Source organism: Dermacentor variabilis, chromosome 1 (genome assembly GCF_050947875.1).
Source record: "Dermacentor variabilis isolate Ectoservices chromosome 1, ASM5094787v1, whole genome shotgun sequence".
In the NCBI taxonomy this organism is placed as follows: Eukaryota; Metazoa; Arthropoda; class Arachnida; order Ixodida; family Ixodidae; genus Dermacentor; species Dermacentor variabilis.
This window is the reverse complement of record NC_134568.1, coordinates 113831634-113856312: the sequence shown is the minus strand read 5'-3', so window position 1 is coordinate 113856312 and position 24679 is coordinate 113831634. Positions and strand designations below refer to the sequence as shown.

The 24679-nt window shown below is 46.6% G+C and overlaps 1 protein-coding gene across 1 annotated transcript in view; it reads right to left on the bottom strand.

Moving 5' to 3' along the window:
• Nucleotides 1-12564, bottom strand: part of LOC142571833 (adenylate kinase isoenzyme 1-like) — a 45616-nt gene extending 33052 nt beyond the window's left edge. The window contains exon 1 of the mRNA XM_075680479.1: nt 12386-12564. The gene's annotated coding sequence lies outside the window, so the exon portion shown is untranslated. The remainder of the gene's footprint in view (nt 1-12385) is intronic.
• Nucleotides 12565-24679: the final 12115 nt, after the last annotated feature.

Sequence of the window (24679 nt, the reverse complement as noted above, 5' to 3'; positions counted from 1 at the left end):
ACGGCGCCATTTAGTCATGGTGTCGTTCTGCAGGCGACTACATGAAGTTGTTTCTCTCTCTCTCTCTCTCTTTATAGATTTTTTTTCTTCTCCCGGTCGGGGCTTATGTTCTAGTCACATCTTAGTTTCGGACAGTTTTCGACCTCCTAATGTGTGCGCATGGGCTGCGACACAAGTAATGCCACGTCCACACGACAAGGAATGACCACGATTTTGTGTAACCATTGGCTAGACTACAAACCACCGAATAAAAATTCAGTTCTTGCCTTTAACGTAGTCTGCAACAATTCCACTGTTACTTCTAATGTATGGTTCACGCCCTGTAGCATATCCTTCGTTATAGTGACCGTGTTTAGGCAAAAGACGTTTATTTCAAAGAATTAAGATACCTACACCAATCATATCAGCATAAAAAGTATGTCAACACATCGCACTGAGAACTAGATAGGTTTTCTGAATAGCCCCGCAAACATTACCGCGGGTGAATCGGGACACATGCAACAGGTTTTCTTTTTTCGGAAGTAGTTGCCGCAAGACATATGGGAAATAAATGAAAATCAAATGTTGCAACAAACCAGCGTTCATTGTAGCAGCATTCGTTATTAGGCTCGCCCGTTAAATCTACGTCCGCAGCGAATCATGAAATGCGTGGCTCTAGTCGTACGAGGCCCGCTCTGTAAACGTGCAAAATCACTTGGTGTCCCCACCTCTTGTGTCAAAAGAAAAGAAATAAAAAACAAAGAAAGTGAGCTCCTTGATGGGCCGGATCAAGAACCGGGTAAGGCCAGATGCTTCATCATCTGCCGTTGGCTATATTAAACCTCGAACAAGCACGAGAGAACGAAATAAACAGCGCGAACACGCACACCGGGCATCGCAAATAAAGGTTTTATCACAATTAACTTTGCAGTGCTCGCTGCATGTATAGGGACACATGTGCGGGTGTGCTTCTTGCCCTCCATACCACACACGACGAGCAAAGCGCGGGGTATACAAAGCGAACGTCGCCCTGCGCGTCTCTCACATTAGCGAAATTAACGTCCGCGCTGCACGAACACGGAGATGTACCGCAATTCGGGGAAGCGTAATGAGGAGGCATGCGAACCTCCTGCTACACACACGCACTCACAAACGAAAGTACTATAGGGGTGTACAACAGGGGAAATTTAGAGAGGACGATGTGACAAATGATATTCACGGGGGGCGGGTGGAAAGCGGGGCAGCATCATGCAGTCGACTGCTGGACAAATGTATATCACGCTGCCTTCTCTGTTTGGTCGCTTGCTTTCAAGTGAATACTAGCGCTCGCCTGCTGCATGCGTCAATGCAACCGTCACATAATAATAATAATAATAATAATAATAATAATAATAATAATAATAATAATAATAATAATAATAATAATAATAATAATAATAATAATAATAATAATAATAATAATAATAATAATAATAATAATAATAATAATAATAATAATAATTTGTTTTCATAGCTGAATAACCATTAAGGGCAGCTCTTCGATTTCAAAGAGAAAACAGAGATAGCTGCGTCTAGCCTCGTCGCTTTATGGCCATTTGCGCAAGTCAAGTACTACGCGCCCATTCGGATATATTAGACGCCCGAATTTGCATTCGTGAGCGGCGCGCATCTCATTTTGTGCCTAAATTCGTTTGCCGAAGTGCTCACTTGTTAGCGACGAATGAAATAAAAAGGAGAGGCAAGCTTATTCTGTGGTGCTTCCAGAAGTTGGCATTCATGACTTTCGTAACGACTATAAAATATGTAATATACGGTCGGATTTTACGCAGACTTCACGCGGTAGTTTTCTTCCCGCGGTGCCATTTGCGTTGGGCACGCGATTGCAATCAACACGACTTGCGCGATCGTCGCTACCAAGCGCAAAGCCTCGCGAACTATCCAAACAGAGCCTCAAAAGTTCGACGTGCCGGTCCCCGAACGACGAAATGCATAACGAATGTGGAGTAGGCGCTGCACGCAAGCCAAAAGAAACAAAGGTAAAAAAGAAACAGAAAGAAAGAACATTGAATTATGGGGCTGAACGTCCCAAACTGCGCTATGGGTTACGAGGGGCGCCAGACATGACAAGAACTTTATTTGAGTCCCGAGGGACTGAGATCTTGGGGAGCCAAAACCAAAGGCTCCCGAAGATCGTCGGTGGCTCCGCCCATGATGGGACCGGGAGAAGTCCTGCCGCAATGTCGTGGGCCCTCTGGACAGCCCGGAGTTTAATGTGGAGATTGCTGCTCTTGAGAGATTCCTGCCATTGTTCTTTCGTGATGGGTGGAGATGCGTTAAGGGCTGAGCACCGCCAGAGCATGTGTTAAAAAGAGCATGAGTCATGACCACATTTGGGGCACGACTGCGAGTGGTCAGGATCTATCCTGTTAAGGGACCGAGGAGTGGGATACGAACGGGTTTGCAGAAGTCTGAGTGTGCTAGCCTGAGGTCTGTTCAGTTTGGGGTGAGGGGGTGGAAATGTCCTCCTGCCCAGTCGATAATGGGAAACAATTTCGTGGAAAGTACATAAAGGATCTTTGTGGATGTTGACCTCGTTCCAAGCCTGGCTACCCGCGACAGCGCGGTACGTGAAACCGCGCGCTCTCCGGTGGGCCTGCTCGTTAGGATTACATTCAAGCGGGTTAATTGAGCTATCTAGATGGGCTGGGAACCACGAGCTGTGGTATCCTCCTTTGCTGCTCTCCCTAGTCCTTTGAAGTGCTTTTATCAAAATACTATTCGCCTGTTGAGATACGAGAGCGGACGAGAAAGATCTAACCGCCGTTCGCGAGTCCGAGAAGACGATAGCGGGAACTTTTGAGCTGTGAAAAGCCATAGCGATCGCCGCTTCCTCCGCCACATGGGCAAACTTCGTATAAACAGAGGCTGCATTGACCAGGTTGCCTCCCGCGTCTACCACTGAGACAGCGAACTTATCCCCACTGTCATATCTGGCAGCATCTGCCTTGACCCGGGAAACCAGAACTCGTATCGTGGTTGACCCCGTCCAGCGAGACATCCACCCAGTGCATAACGAGGGTAGAAGATTCGCGAGAGCCAAGTCCATCCTTAAAAATATCAATAAGCAGAAACTAGATGCCCTCTTTTTCTATGCTGCCAGATATGACAGTGGGGATAAGTTCGCTGTCTCGGTGGTGGACGCGGGAGGCAACCTGGTCAATGCAGCCTCTGTTTATACGAAGTTTGCCCATGTGGCGGAGGAAGCGGCGATCACTCTTGATTTTAACAGCTCAAAAGGCTCCGGGTTAATTTTGACCACCTGAGGTTCTCGCACGTGCACCTAATTCTGCCACCATCGGGAAAGCAATGAAACCGATGTAGCATAAAGAACGTCCCTGCATATACCAATGCACGTTACTTGTCCAAGAGGCGATCTCCTTCAGCTTCCCCTGTTCTTTCCGAGCACCAGGCGAGTGAGCTCGCGAGGGGATCGCTATTGCCGCTGCAGCCAGACTTCAATGCTGGGCTGCTGCTGGCGCGCGGCCAGACCAGTGTCACACCCACGGAAGGGTGCGCGTCCAGCATTTGTTTTGTGTATGTTGTAGTATACTGTGGGGCACGGCTCAAAACAAATGTGCGGGGCGCCTTTTATTTCTCCCTGCGCGTCTTCCCATAGTCGGCGACCCGACGCGACTGCACCGTTAGCTCTTCGTGCCCCGCGTTTAGATATGCTTTTGAGGCTGAAAAATAAATGGGGGTATGCGTGACCTCAACTATATGCGTGTCACGGTTATGAACGGGGGAAAACAAACGAAAGAAAAATCGGGAAATACCACACGGGACCACAGAACACAGCGTAGGATGTCGTGCCACTTGCATCGTGCTTTACTGAGCTTCCGGCTTCCTTCCCTTTAGCGCTTCCTTTGTGTGCTCCCAATTTTTAGCCACGTTGAAAAATGCATACGCCTAGAAGAGTGCCGAGAAAAGAGTGCGTAGAAGCCTCGTTCCTAGGCCATATAGCATGCTTATCGATCACAGGATTTAGTAGCCCCAGGAAGGATAACGTCACCGCATATAAGATCGGGTTGCGAAAGGAGCGAAAGAATAGTGTGGTTTGAATGCGACGATAGGCGGCCAAGCGGATAGTCAAACAAGGCGCGCGAACGCGTAAGCACTCACAAAAATTCATTTAGATGGTCTATAGAAAATCTTTATATAATTATAGTGGTTGTTTTAATCTGAGGTCTACCTACGCATTGCCTATGTATTGCTTTAAAGTACAGATTGAACAAGGTTCACTTTACAGCGTGTCGGCTGGTGACTTTACGGTTTTGTTCACTAATGTCTATACAGGCTCTCTGCAAACATCCCGATCGTACACGTAAGTTATGGATCACAATAGACCTGAAGAACTAGGATTGCTAGAAACTTTTTTTTCTACTATACAGACAGCAAAGCAACTTTGTGTAGTTGGAAGAAGTCTATAAAAGGGTAATGTGACGGTATACAAAAGTCTATCAACAGTACTATAAACTTAATTTAATTTCTACATAAAGGCAGTCTGTTTACTACGTAAACTCGTGCAACTTGTCGGCAGATTTACGCAATGGGCGAAATGGAGAATTCAGGTCGCAAATCGAGCGCGACATGGCTGAAAGGAACCAAATGCCATAGCGCACAATGGCGCCGAAGACCACACTATATATAGCGGTAAGGTTCGACTCTGCTTAATTAAGCCACGTCAGGCTTGGTTCATGGAATAAGTAAGCGATTCCGTCCGTCGTAGTAATCCACCTTTAAAGGCAATCTAAAGAGGAACACTTGGCCTGCAGGGTCAAATAATTTTTTCGGACTCGATTCGCATTTATTTGGCGGAAATTAAGGGAGCGATTATTAGCAGAGAAATGAAAAGCAATATATTTGGATATGCTTTAGTCTGCCTCCGCATACCAGTACTTTAGTATGATGTCACTGATTCCAAAGCAATATATGGCACGTTTGAATCGCTTTTCTTCAGAAAAAGTTCTCGAAAGACATTAGGTTGAGTTTTTGGTTCCTGAAGAATGTAATGCATATCTGTCGACCAGGGCATCTCGAAATTTGGGAGAGCCACCGAGCGAGAGGAGAGGGGGGCGCGTAAATACGAAAACAAAATCGCAGTTTTTTTCTGCGCCACAGCAATATCAGAAAGAGCTCCAAATGACTGCCGACACAGTACTTCGTCTTCTCGGCGCTTGTATTGTTACCGTATACACGGCGCGTGTATAATTAAAATGCGCGTACTATGTCCTATGAAGGTGAACACTTTCCACTTTTAATGTTTCGCCACATATAACGCAACTATACAGCAACAACTTGCCACTATGCAACGAATATTAAACTTTTGCCTTACGCGCATTTCTCAGTGCATGTTTCGATTTGAAGTGAACTGAGTTAGGTCTACAACACAAATGGCTTGCATTAAATGTGACTTCGGCTAGAAACCTAGCGCATAACGGCAATTACGACGCGGCTTTGCTGCATTACTTTTTTTATGTTGCTTTCGCGGTGGGGTTCCGTACAATCGGGAGGATTGGTCTGAATTCAGGAGTCTCCCGAACAAATCGGGAGAGCTTGAAGGTATCGTAATGCAATCCTTATTTATAGATATAAGCTATTAACTAGTATAGACTCCATCAGATGCCGTCCATATCTCATGATGACACGAGGAGCTAGCACGAGAAGCCCGTCTTTCACTACTGCGTCTTTTCCGATTTACCAAGAGTGCGCTTACGGTAAAACTAGCCATTTGGCATTCCCGAAGTTTAAAAGTGCCAATCTAGAAACCATCCTTTGAAAATGGAAGGCTCACCCTCCGGGCCGCTGGAACAACAACGACGCCTCGTCGCCAGGGCCAAGGAGGCAGCGAAGGCCAGAGGGTTCCTGGAATGAGGAGACCTCCCACCGAGAGCACAACCGGGGCTTAACCCGGAATACTGTTTCCAAAATAAAAGTTTATTCCTCCTCCTCGAAATAGTGTTCTCGCATATCCCAGTTGCAGAAGCCGACAAGAGCGCTGCTGAGATTTTTGTGTCATCCGGACCATCTGTGCCAAAGAGCTGATAGTTCTAAAACTTCACTGACTCCTGTGTACATCACCTCTTGACTTTGTCTCCTCCTCTTAGTATTTTCTTCCACCAACACTTAGGGTCTTTGCAGCAACTTTACAGGAAACCGAGCTCAGCCCTGGCTAACAACCCTGTTTCTAATTTTTTTTCTTGTATCTCTCTACCAATTAGGTTTAACCTATAACATTGCTCTTTAGTTACTCTTTAAGGAACGATGTATAGAATTATACAAATCGGCAGCAACAAAATCGACATGCGTGGTTGTCGAATGACGCAGCTCAGACCTGGGCTCCTATTTTTAAGGCGCCAACACGAAGCATCTTAATCGCGGGTAAATTTACCTGAGAGTATATTACACCACGTAAGTGTCAATTATGCAGCTGCATAGAGTAAGTTGTCCAAAAAAAACGGTAATTAACAAGTTTATCACGCCTCACTCCGTCGTTCGTCAACTTACTGCACGGTAACTTGCTTGGAACTTGCGCGAAGCACTTTGTCTGTCAACAAAGTTAAATTAGCCTGCGGGTAAAAATGTCTCGTGCAAAGCGAGCTTTGATTAACGAACTTTACTGGCGACAATTCGATTTGCAACAAGCATCGCGTGCACAATCCGACACGACGCGTTTCGCTCGAAGAGGGCGAGATAATAGAGAGTTTTAGCAGAGCGTTTACGGTCCGCTCCGCTGAGACCGGCCTATCACAACAAGTGGCACGCAGCCGCTCAGCAAAACGCTACCGGGAACTCTGACGCGCGTGCGCACAGCACACATAGCGGCAGCGGAACGTGGGACGCTGACCACGTTCCGCTAGGAACCTGATTTAGCGGTGCGTCAGGGAGCGTGTAGTTGCTTTCATAATCGTTTTACCGCCAAGCTTAGAGCACGTCAGTGACGTCTCTGGGAGACGCGCTTGTTAGATAAGCGAAATCAATGCATTCTATGCAGCCACCGGTGCGCGCGAAACGTGTGCGGAGCGGAGCGCAAGCAAACGCTCTGCTAAAACTGTCTATTATAATACTGCAAGGGCGAATTGCGCGATAGCGGCAACACGATAACACTGAGCGCACGGCAAAAGCAAAAGGGGATTGCCCCGTCTATACTTTGTGGCAACTGTTCCTAGCTGTGTGAAGCTCTCTTGCGAGACTCGCTCGCAGTCTCATATTTACTTCGCGTCCGCTTCAGGCGAAACTTGGGTCCGTCGCGCCCAAATGTGCCACTTGCGTGATGCGATTACCATTCAATACAAATAATTGCGATCACCCTCACTTGGCCTGGAACACATGTTGACATCTTGGAAATAAGGAATTCGCCTCCTTCAGTTCTGTTTTTCGGAGCGTTCTAATCTGCTTTTTTTTTTTTTTTTTAAGAACACATTTTTTACCGTGCGCTTTAAGAGCCTTCAAACCTGTTTTTCTGAGCATCGAAAATTCCTTCCGCGGCGGACACACATTTATTTGTAGAGAAATTCGTACTCAAATGTGCTGCAACAATGGCCACTCATCTTTCCTTCCTCACCTCAGCTCCCTTTGCGCAGTTTCTTTAACGCATTCCCAACTGACTGCGCTTAGCACGAGGCAGATGCAGGCGCAGTCATTGCACGCACATACCGCGCACTGCATGCCAAGACTTCATTTCTTACCACCTCAAGGGCACCGAAGAGATCGTCCCGTCAAGGTAAAAGTTACGTGCATCACGGTCTGTTAGTACGCCTAACCTATGACAAAGAAGTCCTATACTCACGGAATGAAACGCATCACTTTAGAGTTAACTAGTGCGTGTACTTTTTTTTTGTTATATCGGCGTAACTTTGGCTCTTATAAGCTTAGATCAGAGTTCTTACCAACTTTAGCGACCAGATGCCTAGCGACGTGACTATAACTGTGCTTATTCGGTGTTCTGCTATAAAATTTTCCTGACGCATTTCATTCCGTGAGTACATAGTACGCGTACATCGTCAGTGGTACAGACGCTTGCAGGCTGGTATAGGTCACGTGTATAAGGCATTCACCGCAATACACCTAACATTTACCGCGAGCGCTGCTAGTGCGGCCACGGTGCAGAATACTTCGTTTTCTTGCTGTTGCGCATGGGGAGGCTATCTTGTTGGTCTTGCAAAGTGTACCTTTTTTTCTTTCTTATCGTTCGTCGCAGCAAGTGGCCAATCCCAGCGATAACGGCGGCGTGCCGCGCGCGAGCCAATGACGAGTGGTGCGAAGAATGGAGAAAGGAAAAAAGAACTGTTGCAAAACCTCTCCCCCAATGCATGAAATGAGTCATTCGACCCGACGACGGTGCTCACCGTTATCGCCGCCCCACAACTGTATCCCAGTTAGACGGCACAAGTTTGCCCTATAAAGGGCTTCCCTCTGAGTTCATGGCATCGCCTGTCTGCCTGCCTATCGTTCCGTCATCGAATGCATCCGGCATCTCGCGGAGGTCTGGGTGAAATATGTGCAGTCGTGACAACCCCTGAAAGCGCCCACAGGAGCTCAAGCCGCGCTCCCAGGAGGCGAGGTCGAAGAGACACAGAGAAAAAGCCGCTGAGGATCAACGCATGGCCCTGACTATAATGCATTCCCGGGAAGAATCCGATGGATGAAACAAGCTTGTTTCGAAGCCGTGAGTCCTCGTGCGTTTCCCGGACCGCGTGGGGGAACGTGTGGAGGAATAGGTGGACCGCTTCGAGAGAGTGTCCCCGTATTCAACAAGTGGTGCGACGAAGATTGGCCCCTAATTGGGCTCTTCTTGGTTGGAAGTAGACCTATATAGCCAGAACCTGTCTAAAACTTGGACATCACACTGGCCTTTTGTGACTCGACTGCCAACATCGCTCATCATTCTCGGCGATGAGCGAGCTGAACACGCAACAACTGAGTGCGCTGCCTTCCACGTTGACGGATTGGAAAGGCTCTTTCGGAACTTGGGTACACTTATGACGGGAGGCAAAAAGCGTCACAAAGTACTCTCGGCAGCGAACTACAAGCGCAACGCCGGCGCAGCTGTGTAAGTATACTGGCGAGTAGAAAGAGCTTTTGTTGTGTAATCCTTCAGTTTTGCTTTTTATTCAAATTACATGTTACTTTTGCTTTTTATCTTAAGTTTGCCGTATGCGATTGTAACCGACGGTTGGATACGTCCTCTATATATGATGTTCACTGGCGCGGCACACTTCCGTTCCGAAGCATTTGGAACTGAGAGACAGTAAAAAGAAAGAAATATTTGCACTTTCACCCATAATGCGAAGCCGTGACGCGATGGCTGGTGCAATATTATGCACCGTAGGTCTTGTGGGCCAAGTGTTCGAATCCTCGCGGGACCTTGCGACTGTTCTTTATTCATGAATTCTGACAAACCACCCGGTGATTCCAACGGCTTGCACTGTCAGACATCAAAATGACTAGGGAGGGAGCCCATAACAGCTGTTGCTGCAATTTACTTCAAACAGCCCAAGTGAAACAATTCGGACAGAAATGACGCACAAGCGCCAGACTTTCTTTTTATTCGCACTGGTTGCCACGCGGCATAATGTGTAACTAAAACTATAAATAAGCACGGAGGCTCGTTTCATGCAGATACTGCAACAGGGACTTCTGAGGTTCTGTAGAGACACCAGAAAAGATACACTATAGCGCTGACTTCGAACTGCTGTGACGCAAAGCTGTATATATAGTGCCTCTTCCATGTTTTGATGGAGTTGTTTTGAATAATTTAAAGTTAACCTTAATTAACCAGTCCAACTGGCCATCCTGCTTCAGTAAAAATTAAGTTTGCCGCAAGCTGCTTAGAGTTCAACTGCACATTGCAACATTGTTCGCACTTTAAACATAATGCGATGTGGCGAAGTGCAAATAGGCTCGTGTCATTTAGGTGCACATTTGGTGATTTATGTGCACATTGAAGGCGGTAAGAAATATTACGGAGCACTTCACTACAGTGTCTCTTATACCTCCAGTTTTGCTTATGGATGTCAAACCCCGTGAATGGATTAGTTAGTTAATCATGTGCACCACGACCAAAGACGAAACACAACGCGGTTTTATGCTACCGATGCCAAATACAAAATCTGGAGCCTAAAGGCATCGGCTTGCAAACGTACTTTGTAAAGCGCGCCTTTAACATGCTTTTAACAAAACTATTTTATTTAACTATTTATACTTTAAAAACTATTTTACAAAAAACTATTTCGATTTTCCGTCAGGATCTAAAAGAGCGCATTAAAACGCGCCTATTAATTGCGAGGACAATGAAGCTGCAAAAATTTCGAAAGTCGTGCGCAATTAATGCAGCTTCTCACACCTACAGGTGTGAAAAGCACTCCTCAGTTCGATTCGCGCTACTTTTTTCAAAAAAGGAGTAGCTCGGAAAAGATGTACGCGAATGTAACTGGCCGCCTTTCTTTCTTGACTTAAGCTGTGGGCCTTTGAATCAATGTCGAGGTGAAATCTTTTCATAAATAGGCTCGGCAGAACAGAAGGTCAATTTATATTTGGCTGACATCCTCGATACATCGCAAAAGATGAAGTCACACAAGGAACGCATACGACAGGACAGGCGCCGTCGTGAGTGTTCCTTTTGCATCTTCTTCAGGTACAAATCAACTGGCCCAAATCAAGGCTTTAGTGCGACAATTGTGTGACGCTTCAGCAGCGCCACGCGTATCAACTCACACCAGAGACAGCGAGTATAAATGACTGTGGCCATGGCGAGCAGAAATTTGCCTTCCTAGCCATAATTGTATCTTACGTTTAAATTAACTGACTCTAATTTTGCGTTGAAAATAAAATTCTTGCTATGAAATCTTAGGTTCTTTTGAACAGCTTCAAAGTAAATTTACCTACCGTGCCCTCAACTTGGTTGACAAGGGCATAGGAAAGAACGGGTACTTGGATTCGAGTAAATACAGTGTGTCTCTCTTCACGGTGACCTTTCTGGGGAAGAGCTTGAAGTTCTTATTCGAACATCACAGGGGAACAAAACAAGTACTGGAAAATGAAACTATGCTAGAAGATACATGTACTGAAGAATATACTATAATTAGTACATTTTCACTTATCCTACGTACCCTCCCTTGCGAATGTGTATTCTTCTTTGGGCTACCTTCAGTACCAAGTATCGCTAACACACCAGGTCACGAAAATATTTTTAGAAATTTTACTTGGGTACTGTAAGGTTCCGACGAAGTCGAGCTTGCACGTTCAATGAATGTAAAATACGCGTTAGAGGTGCCCACTACATGAATATATTCATCTTAAAACTTTTTGTGCCCAAACAAACAGGGACGAAGAATAGGGGCAACACAATAATAATAATAATTAATAATATTTGGGGTTTTACGTGCCAAAACCACTTTCTGATTATGAGGCACGCCGTAGTGGAGGACTCCGGAAATTTTGACCACCTGGGGTTCTTTAACGTGCACCTAAATCTAAGCACACGGGTGTTTTCGCATTTCGCCCCCATCGAAATGCGGCCGCCGTGGCCGGGATTCGATCCCGCGACCTCGTGCTCAGCAGCCCAACACCATAGCCACTGAGCAACCACGGCGGGTCAGGGGCAACACAAGGACGAGCGCTCGTCCTTGTGTTGCCCCTATTCTTCGTCCCTGTTTGTTTGCGCACAAGAAGTTTTAGGATGAATCTGTTCCAACTAGGCCGGCTCGCAGTTATGCTTCAGAATATATTCATGTGCACCTTTATATTTCACCCATTACAGATATGAAAAATAACAGTGACTGAGCCCTCCATTCTGAGAAAAAGAATCCCCGAGCTGGCCACACTAGCCTGTCGTGATTGAATTTTGCGTACTCGAAGACTGCTATCCGTCACCGACACAGCTAGTTTATACGCGCGGTGTTATAGAAAAATTCAATCACATATCTTTTTTTTTTCTCTCTCTCTATCTTTATTCAGTGCAATAGGCTAGCAAAGCGTTCCTTTCCCGAGGAGGCAGCGCACGTGTCTTTTCTTTTTCCCGCTTGTTATTAATTTAATCTTACTTGGCCAAATGTTTCCTCCCGTCGATCGTTTCCACACACGCGCACAATCGCATAAGCGCCGTCTGGGGGCCACGTGCACGTAAGCTTAGCAGAGACCGGTACACAAGGAAGGGGGGCGTGGCCGCTCTCCGGCAGCTGGATCGAGCCGAAAAGGAAAGAGAAAAGCGCGCGAAGGGCGAAAGCGGCCCGAAGAGTCGATATAACTGCAACAAACGCGGGCACCATCCCGCTTCGAATCGGGCGCGCGTGTGCGCGCACTGGTTGACTTGGGCGAGAACCGCTGAGCAGCAGCGGAGATCACATACCTGCGAGTGGCAATGCGAAGTTAGCGCGGGTCTCGCTGCCCTGGTGCGCCGAGCCGAGTTGTACGCGTAGCCGCAGCCGGCGACCGGCTGCCGTCCTGCAACTGGGCGTCAAGGAGAGTGCGACCGTGGGATCAAACGAGACGCGCTAGCCAGCCGCGGCGAAAAAGCGAGGCTCGGGCTTCGCTGCGGAATTGGTGGGGCGACCGCCAGAGGGCAACGGCGCGGCGCGTCGGCTATAAGCATATTTTTTCCTTCCTCCGCGGCTGCAAGCGTGGGCGGCGGCGGTGCGCCTTTCGTAGTGGCGCCGGTAGCGGTTGTACGCGCCAGCAACGATTAAATAAACTTCAAAGGGCTAATGAGTTACGACGCTGGAACGCGATGGTTGGGCCCCGTCAGAAGTGAACCAATCAAAATATTTACGAATGAACTTTGACGCAGTCGGGGAACACGTGGTCACAGTTTTAAACAACTGTCGGTGCCGGTAAAAGCGAACAGCCTATATACAAAAGTAGGAGCGTAAATTAAGGCATTAAGATTTGAGCGAGGGATTTCTGTGGGAAGATTATACTTCCAGACATTTTCGCGCGAATGCTTCCGCCGGTAAGGTTGGTCACTCCGGCGGCGTTGAGAGTGACTCACTCGTACTGTCCCTCACAGTGCATGGTATATAGGACAGACGAACGCCTTGTATGTTTGTTTGCTTTTTTTTTTGTCGTTCACGTTGTTTTGGCGTCCCAAACACGCAGTAGCAGAGCTAGCTCAAAAGTAAGCGCTACTGATTCCGCTTTCCGCACGCACGCGTGCCCGTAGAAGGTGGATAGCAAAAAGCGGCCAAGCGGCAGACTGCTGGTTGCGAAAACGACATGTGACACACGAGGAACGCAGCGCAGTTTTCTGCATAGCTGCCAACAATGCCTTTGCCTTTAAATTATGATAAAGAATGACAAGTGTAAAAGTTGGGGTCGGGCATATAGAAAGGGATAGCTGGCCCGTGCCGTCGTCCGACTCATCCACGCCACGCTAAGGACGTTGTTGAAGGGAGGAACTTGTTCTCATATATATATATATATATATATATATATATATATATATATATATATATATATATATATATATATATATATATATAATGGCAGAAAGGCGCTTGGCCTGAGTGAAGTGCCTCTGGCCTGCTACTCCACACTGGGGACGGGGTTTGGGGGAATAACAGAGATAGGATGTGAAGAGGAAGGAGGGTGGTGATATGGTGGATATGATGAGGGCTGCACAGCATACTGTTTTTGTGCAACGCTTACGTGTACACTTCACAGCACAGCACAGTCACCTTCGTGGGCAGAGGTAGAATTTGCTGCAGTGTAGCTAGGAGACCGCCTATATTTTTCATGATTTTTGCCGCTGTTAGCGCCACTGGCGTATTTAAACCCGACAGCAGCTGCAAGGCGTCGATTATTTGTCGCAGCATTGCTTTATGACTGAGTCCGATGGTGATATCTGAGTGCATTGTCCTTGCTCGCGCTGACAGTCTAAGGCCCATGTGCGCGGCGGCAAGCGTGGCCACACATTCGATTCCAGGTTTGCGCGGCTGGCTTGGAGCAATGGTTCTCGCTATCTAGGAGCTGCCAAAGCGTCCCCTTTCTGCTCAACTAAACGCGCTCGTTGGTTAGAATCTTGCGTCGCTCAATGGTTCGTTCGTTAACTGCCGGGTATACTCCTCAAAATATAGATTTTTGCCTTCCTCCACCGACTGCAAGACTTGTTCCTAACGTTGCCGCCTTGGCATCGGTATCACTGATTGCTTTTAAGAACAACCGAACAAGGAATTTTGGCACAGAACTATATTTGCTGCGTTTTAATTTCTCAGGGTTTTTTACGCGATAGCGTTAAGAACCACGTGTCGCAGAAGATCCGGTGTCGGCGTCACCGTGAGCGAAAATTCTCTTATAAATATATATGCCGCGCCTTGCTATACGACATGCGGTATATGCGGGTTATATTGCCACACCATTCTATCACTAAAATTGCTTATACCTTGTCTTACATTCTTGACAAAGTTATTCATCGGAATATTGAGAATGACAGCCCACAAGCAAATGTCATGAAACAAAACGGCGACAGCGCATGCTTTTTATGTTAAATCTTCTCAGACTGAAATATTAAATGTACGCGATACAATTACAGAAACCTGAATATGATTTAATTTCTTTTTTTCTGGGGGGGGGGGGGGGGCACGGCTGTTCCGGGATCGGCTCACGCAATAGGCCGCGTTCCTACCAGAAAGCTCGTCTTCGCTTCGCCGCCAGCGTTTCCCGGTAAACATTACGGTTACATAAGCTGCAGTTGCCTGGAAGCGTTAGAAGCAGTCGAGGATCTTTGAATGATACCGCGTTCCACTCTGAAAAGCGAAGCTAAAGCGTCCTCCATTTTTTTTTCTTTCTCTTCTGGGCGCTTACGGTAGCCAAATATGCTTCGCGTTGTTATTGTCGTTGTAACAGATTAGATTTTGCCTGGAACCATCATCTTGTGCCTAGGCTGCAATGGCCGGCGGTCGCATTCGTTTGATCCACATTACAGTGTGTGTCTGCTATTTACTGTCTCGTCCTCTGCGCGCTATGTGTTGCTGTTCGAATCATGCACCAACGAGCCCAAAAAGCTACGCTGCGCAACTAAAACACGGTAAAAGCTAAGCACACGCGTTGACAGTCGCCTTGCGAAGCGTGAAAAGGTATGTCCAATAGTTAACAGGCACGATATCACAAAGGGGCGTCGGTGCTGAATGCGTGCTACCGGACGCGAATGGCAGCACCATGCGGCGAACTCTTCTTCATGTCGCCTACAAAGCATTCGAAACATCGTGTAAATGATTGCTGTGACTGTATAATGCGCAGCCATGTACTGTTGCCACTGTTATTCGATCGATCGAAGCTTCGTACTAGCCCGACACTGCGCTATCATACGCTTACGCACGCTCTATAGAGGCGCCGCGCTTTGGCATCTCGGTGTTTTTCCGCGGTTAAGGCGCCTCCTGGAGAGAACTGACTCGACGAGGTCGGCTTTCGTCAGACCATATGCACGTCGCGACACCGCTGTAATGATGTAAAAAATAAGGCCTTAATACAAACGGAGATATACCTTATTAATAGCTAATAAGACTTGCAGAGGGGCTAGCAGGTCTCGGCTGTGCGTTTGAAAGTTGCGCTGCACAGGTTACAAGGAACCATGACGAATGAAAGACGGAACGAGAGAGAACCTGCCATTCATCCGTGTTGTTTTCTTGTAACCTGTGTGCGACCCGCCGCAATGGCTTAGCGGCTATGGTGCTGTGCTGCTAAGGACGAGGTCGCTTGTTCTATTTCCGGCGGCGGTTGCCGCATTTTGATGGGGGCGAAACGCAAAAATGCTCGTGTACCGGGCATTGGGTGCAGGTGAACGAACCTCAGGTCGTCAAAATTAACCCAGTACGGCGTGCCTCTTTATCATATCGTGGTTTCGTACCATATCAGAGTTTCTTTAATTTAACCTGTGCATATATCAACTTACATTCGGACTTAACACTATCATCGAGTGTGCACTTTTACTGCGTGGGATAATTGAGGAATTGGTGCGGATATTCTTACTCACAAAATGAAACCGGTTACAAGTATCACGCGAACTGTTTTTTCTTTCTTTTTTTTATTCGCTTGGGTTGCCATGCGGCATAACGTCAGTATGAAGTTCAATATAAGCATGCAGGTCCATTTCACGTAGATACTGCAGCAGTGACCTATAGAATGTGTTATCGGTAGTTCATAGTCTTCAGCTTGATCACTGTCAAATTTCACACCTCTCAGTACATTTTGACGAATTCTCTTTGTCCCAGGGCACGTCCAAAGCAGATGGCGGGCATCCTCTGCAGACGTACGAGCGGAGCACTTCGGACACTGGAAAATGTCTTCGTAGGGATGACCGTAAGCACAAGTGATGGCTGGTGTACGGGCCGTCCCGGCCCGCTGGCTCCGTAGGGAGACTTCCTCCACCCGGGAAAGATTGTGGTGAAGGGAGCAGACCTGCGGGGGGGGGGGGGGGGGGGGGCACGCGTGTCACGCCGTCGGATGAATTTTGGGACAATTACTTACTTTTGAAGAATCGGAATGTTATTTACAGTACAGGCTCCCACTCACAAATCCAGTTAAGCCAAATTTTAGGTTATCAGGACTAATCTGTGATCGTTTGTTTGGTTTCCTATTCACTCAATACGAAAATAATCCGCTTAACTATAACCGCCAATTAGGTTAAACCGAACTCCCACAGCCTCCCCACAAGGCCGCCATCCTCGGTTCATATAGAGAAGCCCGGATCGGCAGACATGAAGGAGGCAACGCTGCTTGCTATACGACCATCAAATGGTTTTTCTGTTGATACATGCAAATGCCGGTGTCGGTGATGGCACGGAAAGGGCTGACACTACGGCAATAATAATTGTGGAGGGCCTCGACGTGCCTTTGCAGGCAGGTAAGGACACTGCTTAAGCCACAGAAACCTGTCTCACGCAACAACCAGCTGATAATGTCCTAACTTTCGTGCTTTCAAAAAATGAGGGGGACTGGATTATTTTCAGTGAGCAAGCTAGTGCGAAACCGCGCAGATTTGCACAGCACTGGTAAATACCAGTTACTCAATTTTATTCGATTGCATAGGTAAGAGTACATAAATCGACGTTTACTATCACGCAAGTCCGGGAATGTAAATTTCTACGCGCGCATTTAGACGGTAGGAGAAGGGAGCCGTCCTCCTACCCGAGCGCTCCGCCACACAGCATGTAAACCTTTAGGAGCCCCGATCGCTCTTTCGCGACTGCACGTGCCGGAAGGCCCGGCTATTCGCTTGCACACACAACTCTGTCACTCAGACGATGTTAAGATGGCATGTCTACAGCGAAGTCGAGTTACACATTCGCATTGGTGGCCATTGCTTACTTTCACAGTCTCCGACACAGCGATGTTTAATGAAATTTGAAATTTGAAATTTGAAATTTTACCATTGCGAATGTCCTACCAAGAAATCGTAAGTTTGTGAGAACAACGCTGTCAGAGAATCTTTATTAATCTAAAATATTTACTGTTAGCGTTCGGCGACGAACTCCAACAGTACGCGCCCTTTGTATCAGCGTCTTTGTACGGTAAGTGAAAGTCCGACCAACAACTATAGTTGGTGGTCTACCTAATACCAACTACTAAAACGCGAGAAAAAACCAATGAAAGCTATTCGCTTAAAAAAAAAAAGAAATACGATCAGTAACGCAGCTCGCGTCACTGAAGTGAAGTATTCTGCTAGTGCGAGGTTCACCTGCCAGAGGCAAATTTGCGGCTGCTGCATGGTTACACGTTGTATTGCCCCAGTCATCGCTTTCACTTCTTCGCCTTTCGTACGAAACTGCATTATTATTATTATTATTATTATTATTATTATTATTATTATTATTATTATTATTATTATTATTATTATTATTATTATTATTATTATTATTATTATTATTATTATTACATCGCTCCTCAAAAAAGGGAGATCACTACGGATTTGGAGGTGGATAGTGTTGATAGCAGGCTGACCCATCTGATTGAAGCCAAGCGGTCTGTGCTGGCTAGGTGGAAGGGGCAGCGGCTTAATCGCAGGCTGCGTAAAAAGATTTCCGAGCTGAATAAGCTGGTTGAGGAGCACTGTAAGCTTTTGTCTAGGCAACAGTGGGATGAGGTATGCAACTTGGTGGACGAGCAGTTGCGCAACGGGAGGTCGTGGGGCTTGCTTAAGCATTTGCTGAACGACTCCAATACGAGAGTTAGTCAGGGGCACGTCCTTGCTAGAGCTGTACACGAAGCAGGGGAGTCTGCCTCGGAGGAAGAGCTGGTTGAAAAGCTGGCCAACAAATACCTTCCTGTTGCGGACCTGGATGCTCTTCTGACGGAGCAGGCCTACATGGGAGAGGACAACTTTTCCCTAGATGAGGACTTTTCTGTGAAAGAGATACGCACGGTTTTGCATAACCTTAATAGCAAGTCGGCTGCAGGACCGGACGGGATTTCGAACAAGCTTTTGAAGAATCTGGACGATAGGTCGATCAAGTACCTTACCGGGGAGGTTTATGCTATGTGGAGAGACGGGGTGGTTCCGAAGCAGTGGAAGACAGCTCTCACGGTGCTGATTCCCAAGGCTGGCAAAGTCCCGAGCATTGATAACTTAAGGCCTATTTCGCTCACTTCGTGTGTGGGCAAGGTAGCCTAGCATGCGGTCCTTAATCGGCTTACAAGGTACCTTGAGGAGAACCAGGTCTACACTCGCACTATGATTGGTTTTCGGGCCGGGCTGTCGATGAAGACGCAATGAAGCTCATCAAGCATCAGGTCATTGATGGAGATGGAAGGGGCGTTAAGGCCATCCTAGGGCAGGACCTGGAGAAGGTTTTTGACAACGTTCGGCACTCTTATATTGTTAAATCCATTTCGGATCTTGACCTCGGCGCGCGCTTTCATGACTATGTCAGGTCCTTCCTGTCAGGCAGGAAGGCTACCTTGAGGGTTGCGGAGCTGGAGTCAAAGACGTTAAATCTTGGAGACAGGGGCACTCCTCAGGGGGCCGTCATCTCGTCCACATTGTTCAATCTGGCCATGTTCGGATTGACCAAGAAGCTCTTGGAGATTGAGGGGATTAAGCACACCATGCATGCAGATGACGTGACCATATGGTGTCCCGGTGGTAGTGAGGACTATATCGAAAGTGTTCTGCAGGAGGCAGTAGATGTAATTGAGAATTATTTGGACCCGGCGCGGTTAAGGTGCTCTCTCTCCAAGTCGGAGCTGTTGCTGTACAGTCCCACTAAAAGGGGACCCAAGCCAAGGGGATGGATCCCCGTGGACCAGCTTCGTACTTCAGCTTCGTGCTTCGTAATTCAGCTTCGTACAAGAAATGGCGATCTCATACCTAGGGTAGATAAGATCAGGATTCTGGGGATGATGATTAAGTCGAACGGCGCCAACACGCTGACGATCCAGAAGATCATTGCCAAGACAGAAAATGTGGTACTCCTAGTGAAGAGGGTGGCCAACAGGCAGACGGGGTTCAAGGAGGATAGTCTGTTTAGAGTTATGCACGCATTTATATTGTGTCACTTTACTTATGTGGCGGCCATGCACAAGTGGAAACCATCAGAGAAGGAGAAGCTTGACACGCAGATTAGGAAGATCACCAAGAAAGTGTTGGGAGTGCCAATGTGCACCAGCACCGACTTACTTCTCCAGCTGGGAATTCATAATACCTTGGATGAGATAGCTGAGGCTTAGGAGAGGACGCAGATGGTGCGTCTCTCTACGACTAGCGCGGGTCGGTAGATTCTGAGAGAGTTAGGTGTTCCTCAGGAGAAGATTTCACAGCTTCATGTCGGTATTCCCTTGAAGGTCCGTAAGCGGTATCACGTCAAGCCTGTTCCCAGGAACATGCATCCGGAGCGAAATGTGGGTAGAAGAAAGGCCAGGGGGGGCTTGCCTGCTGAGAATCATTTGTGAGGAGAATCAGAAGGTTGGCTTCGTCGATGCTTCTTTTAACGAGAATAGGAAGGTGTTTACCATAGTTGTCGTGGACAATGAGGGCAGTGTCATTAACGCTGCTACCGTTCGGACTGATAGGCCAGAGGTCGCGGAGCAAGCGGCTATGGTTGACAGGCGCATGCCTTTTGTATATAGCGATTCAAAGTCGGCCGTTAGAGCCTTTGAGAAGGGCTCGGTGGCTAAGGTTGCTTTTAAGATTATGCAGACATGTGAAATCTCTCAACACTACTTATGTTGGTTCCCTGCTCACCTTGGGATGATTGAGGGAGCCCCTCCGAATCTCAATGAGTCCGCGCATGAGGCAGCGCGAGATCTTACCCTCCGCTCTGCCCCGCGCCACGGCGTGGCGGTACTCCCCGAGAACAGACTCCCCTTCCACATACAATGAAATCACGGAGTCTTACCTTCTTAATCGCAGGGTTTACGGTTTGCCGCATCCTAAACTAAACAGGGCTCAGGCACTTACATTACGCTTACTACAGACTGGTACTTATCCTTGCCCACGGAGGCTGAACATGTTTTATCCGGAGACGTATACAGAGCCTTATTGCCAAGATTGTGGTGCTTTAGCCACGCTCGAACACATGCTCTGGTCTTGCGAAAGAATTGAAGACTCGACGATCAAGGACGCGTCCAGGTGGGAGGCTGCACTTCGCAGGCCGGACCTGGATGAACAATTCTGGGCTGTTCAGCAGGCTCACGACGTGGCCGCGAGGTTTGGCCTTCCGGTCCCGACGTGGGAGCGGCCCGCTTAGTGGTTAATTATCACTACTTAATTGCAGGACCAAATAAAGTTTTCCATCCATCCATCCTCAAAAAAGAAACAAAGAAAGCATTGAGCAATGGTTAACATCACTTTTAACGGTCTTAAAGCGTGAATGAGTCACAGACAGGCTGCCGCAGCTGCCTCTGGAAGAGGCACAACACCTGCCAGTACTTCAAAGGGGAGAGAGGATAGGAAGGAGAAAGTAACGAAAGACAGGAATCACAAAACGTAAACGGACAAGCGTTCTTAAAGTACAAAACCATTACAGACAAGGTTGTCGTTGAAGTGTTGCTGTTGTGAAAATTAAAGTTTTTAAATGCTAGTATCGCTCAATTTATCTGTACACATGGGCACATTCGAACAAGCATTCTTAATCGAACGTGCCCGTGTGTAAGAAGGCCCTGAGCTATGCAGAAGACAAGAACTTGTCTGAGCGGCACAGCAGGTCGTTCGACACGCTTGGGACCCGTTTCATAAGCTTATATGTGGCGTTTATACGCTAGGGTGACGGACTTAGTCGAGTTGGTGATGCCTGATATTCGACGTACAGCGCACACAAGGACGAGACGTGAACGAAGAATGACACAACCACGGAGCGAAACTGAGTCTTCCATGAAGTTGTGAGTCTAATGAAATCTCTTCTGGTCGGGAAGAACCATGGTGAAAAACAATACAAACACCGACCAAAGTAAAGAATTATATTAAAGCTTGACGTTTCGGCCCCCACAAACTACGCACAAGAGCTCCGCTCTGTCTACGCTGCTGCTACAGCGCGCGCGGAAATCGTGTGCTCGAAAGGGGAATAGTGTCCTAGAGACCTAGAACGTGCGACGCGACTTGAGAGCTTGCGGTTACCTCGCCTCCTTCTTCGCATCCGTTCAGCGACACCTAGCTCGTCCGCCATACTCTACTACAACAGGAAGTTTCAAACAGGTGGCTGTTCCGTACGTTCTGGGGATCAGTGAAATTGTTGTACGTGTCATGCGTCAGTGTGGCGCGCAGGTGGTCCACGTACCCTCACGTATATAGCTCAGCAACGCCTTCGGGCACCTTAAGGACCATCTGCCACACGAGAAGTTCCCTGGTCTCGTGTGAGATATCACCTGTGCGCAATGCGACTACAAGTACATCGGAGAAAACGGCTACATTCAAAGACTCGAGAAGCATCGGAGCCGTTTGAACAAGCACCACGTGGCCACCATCGCCATTGCGGAATATGCTGGCACCACGGGAGAGAGCACGTGTTCTCACAATTTAAATAAACTTGAGTCAGCGCCTTTTTCTTGAGTCGCTACTTATCCAGACAACTGCACGAAGTTTGAAACAAAACGAGGAAAATTATAACGCGATCTCCACGTGCACCCTACGTCATGTACACAACCGCATATAACCTCGCACCCTTCCTGCTTACCCATTCGTTGTGAACAAGTTGTGGGGGCCGAAACGTCAAGTTTTGAAATAATTTGTCACTTCGGTCGACGTCCGTGTTGTGTTTCGCCAGGAGTCTTTTATTGCCTAGAGTGGATGCCTCCCGTGCGCGTCAGCAGTGTGCGATACCCCGTGATAACCTGCTTACCAGACGGCTCAGGTTGTCATGGCGCTTTCGGTGCTCCCTTGCAAATCGAACGAGACAGAAAGCAGGAAAATAGTATGCTCGAACAATTATTTATCCGTCACGCACTGTAGAGTATAAGGTTCCATAACATGATTTCTGAACGTTAAAGATTAGTAAAATAAATGAATAAATAAATAAATTGGAGGACGCTTAAGCTTCGCCTTTACGAGGAAGCTTTAGCTCGGGCCCAACTCCGACGCGGCCTAATCAAATACATGTAAAACGCAAAAACGTTTTTCTGAGATAACCCGTGTACCGATTTTAATTAAATGTGTTGCATTTGAGAGAGAAAGTTAAGTTCTAGTGACTGTTGGAAGCGGAATTTCAATTTAGGTCATAGATTTTGTTTAAAGAATTTTCAAAAATTCGGAAGTTCGAAAAAAATAGAAGAACGATGTTTACAAATTCATAACTCTCCATCAAAAACAGATATCGCAGTTGTATAAACTGCATCCATTAGACCATTGAAAGCGGACAAATTTAATTTGTAATTTTATATCTTACGTGAATTACTTACGTTGTTTACAAAGTATCTGCAAAAGTTGTATTTCCATATTACTACATTTTTTAAGATTCATGTATAGCATATCAATTTTGTCCGCTTTAGACGTATTATTAGATGTAATTCACAGAATTGTATTATCGTTTTTCGTTTCTGAGTTACAGAGTTATAAACTTGATAGTTTCTTCTTTTGAATGCTTTGGATTTTTGCCAATCTTTAATAAAAAATTAAGGACCTAAATCAAAAATTCGAAACCAACGGTCACTAGATTTTAAGTTTTTCTTTTAAATGCAACAAACCTAGTCAAATTTGGTGCAGTGGTTGCCGAGAAAAATGAATTCTCCTTTTACATGTATTTAGATAGGAGCACCCGAGCTAAAGCTTCCCCTGAAGAGTGGAACGCGATAGCATTCAAAGCTCCATGGTTGCTTGTCACGCTTCCCGGCAACTGCAGCGTACGTAACCGTAATGTTTACCGGGAAAATCTCGCGGCGAACTCTATGCACGAAGGCGGGCTTTCTGGTAGAAACGCGGCCTCTTACGTGGGCCGCGATGCCTCGGAGGTGAGCTCCATCTGTAAGTGTTTCAAGGAAACGGGCGCGCCGCTCCGTGGCTTCCGAGATATTTGCGCACCGGCTCGCGCAAATGGCGGACGCCGTGCCCGGTCTATGAATGGTAGAAACGCTGGAAGAAGGATTTGTTGGAGTTTTCGCGTAATAGAATTATATTTTCTCGTACATTCAAATTACAATCCGACGCTATCATGTCTGGATGTTGTGTTTAAGTCGTACCTTACGATTTTTCTACGTATCTTAGCTTGATAAATTCAATTCAGTAACTTCCTTGCGCCACATGGAGGGCCTGGGTATGGGTGGTTTGAAAATCTTTTGGAACGCTGGAAACCGAACACCGACGCCGTATTTTTCTGCGACACGGAGCCCTCAACGCTATCGCGTTAATGAATAACTTTTGAGTCGGTACACTTTTAAAGGTACCCTTAGATAGCAAGGTTAGGCTGCACAGCTCGCACAAGCGCGCTAGGCGCCGCCTCACGCCTCAAACGAAAAGAACAAACCCTATCAAGTACAACTAAAATTTAAATACTATGTTTCACTCTTCCAAAAGCGAAGCTGTTAGTGCGACTAGAAGCGTTCGAAAACGTTATGTGCGTGTTTTCCAGGTGTCGTGGGAGAACTAGATTATATACCCAGCTTATGTTTAGCGATAATAGGGGTCATGTTAGGGGTGATGTGTTGTAATATTTTGAAGTGTGCGTGTGTGGTCCAATAAGAGACTACATAAAAATTGCTAATATTTTGTTTTGTGCTTGTTTTAAGAAGTTGTATAAAACTATTATGAAGTTTTCCCGTTGCCCTGGGAGAAATAAAAGTGGCAGCAATGTTATAGTTGGAGAGAATAGGAATGATGTGAACCGAAAGTTATATTAAGGGTATTTATTTATTTATTTATTTATTTATTTATTTATTTATTTATTTATTTATTTATTTATTTATTTATTTATTTTACCCTCAGGGTTTGCACATTACAGAGGGGAGGGGCATATTAGAGACCAAAATTTGAAAAGAAAACAGTTGATACATTAAGAAGAAGCAGCAGGAACAATCGACAAATTAATACAATAAATGTACAGTTGCAACAAAGAAAAAGCAGAGTAATTTCAAGATATAAAAATAAAACAAACAAAAGGGTAATGTAGGGCGAAATTTTAGCGCGTCTGACTTAATCATGAGCTTCCCAAATAATTATAAATATTTATTTTCTCCCTATTTTCTTGTCTGGGTGCTACTACTTCGTTTGCTTGTTGTGTGGTATAAT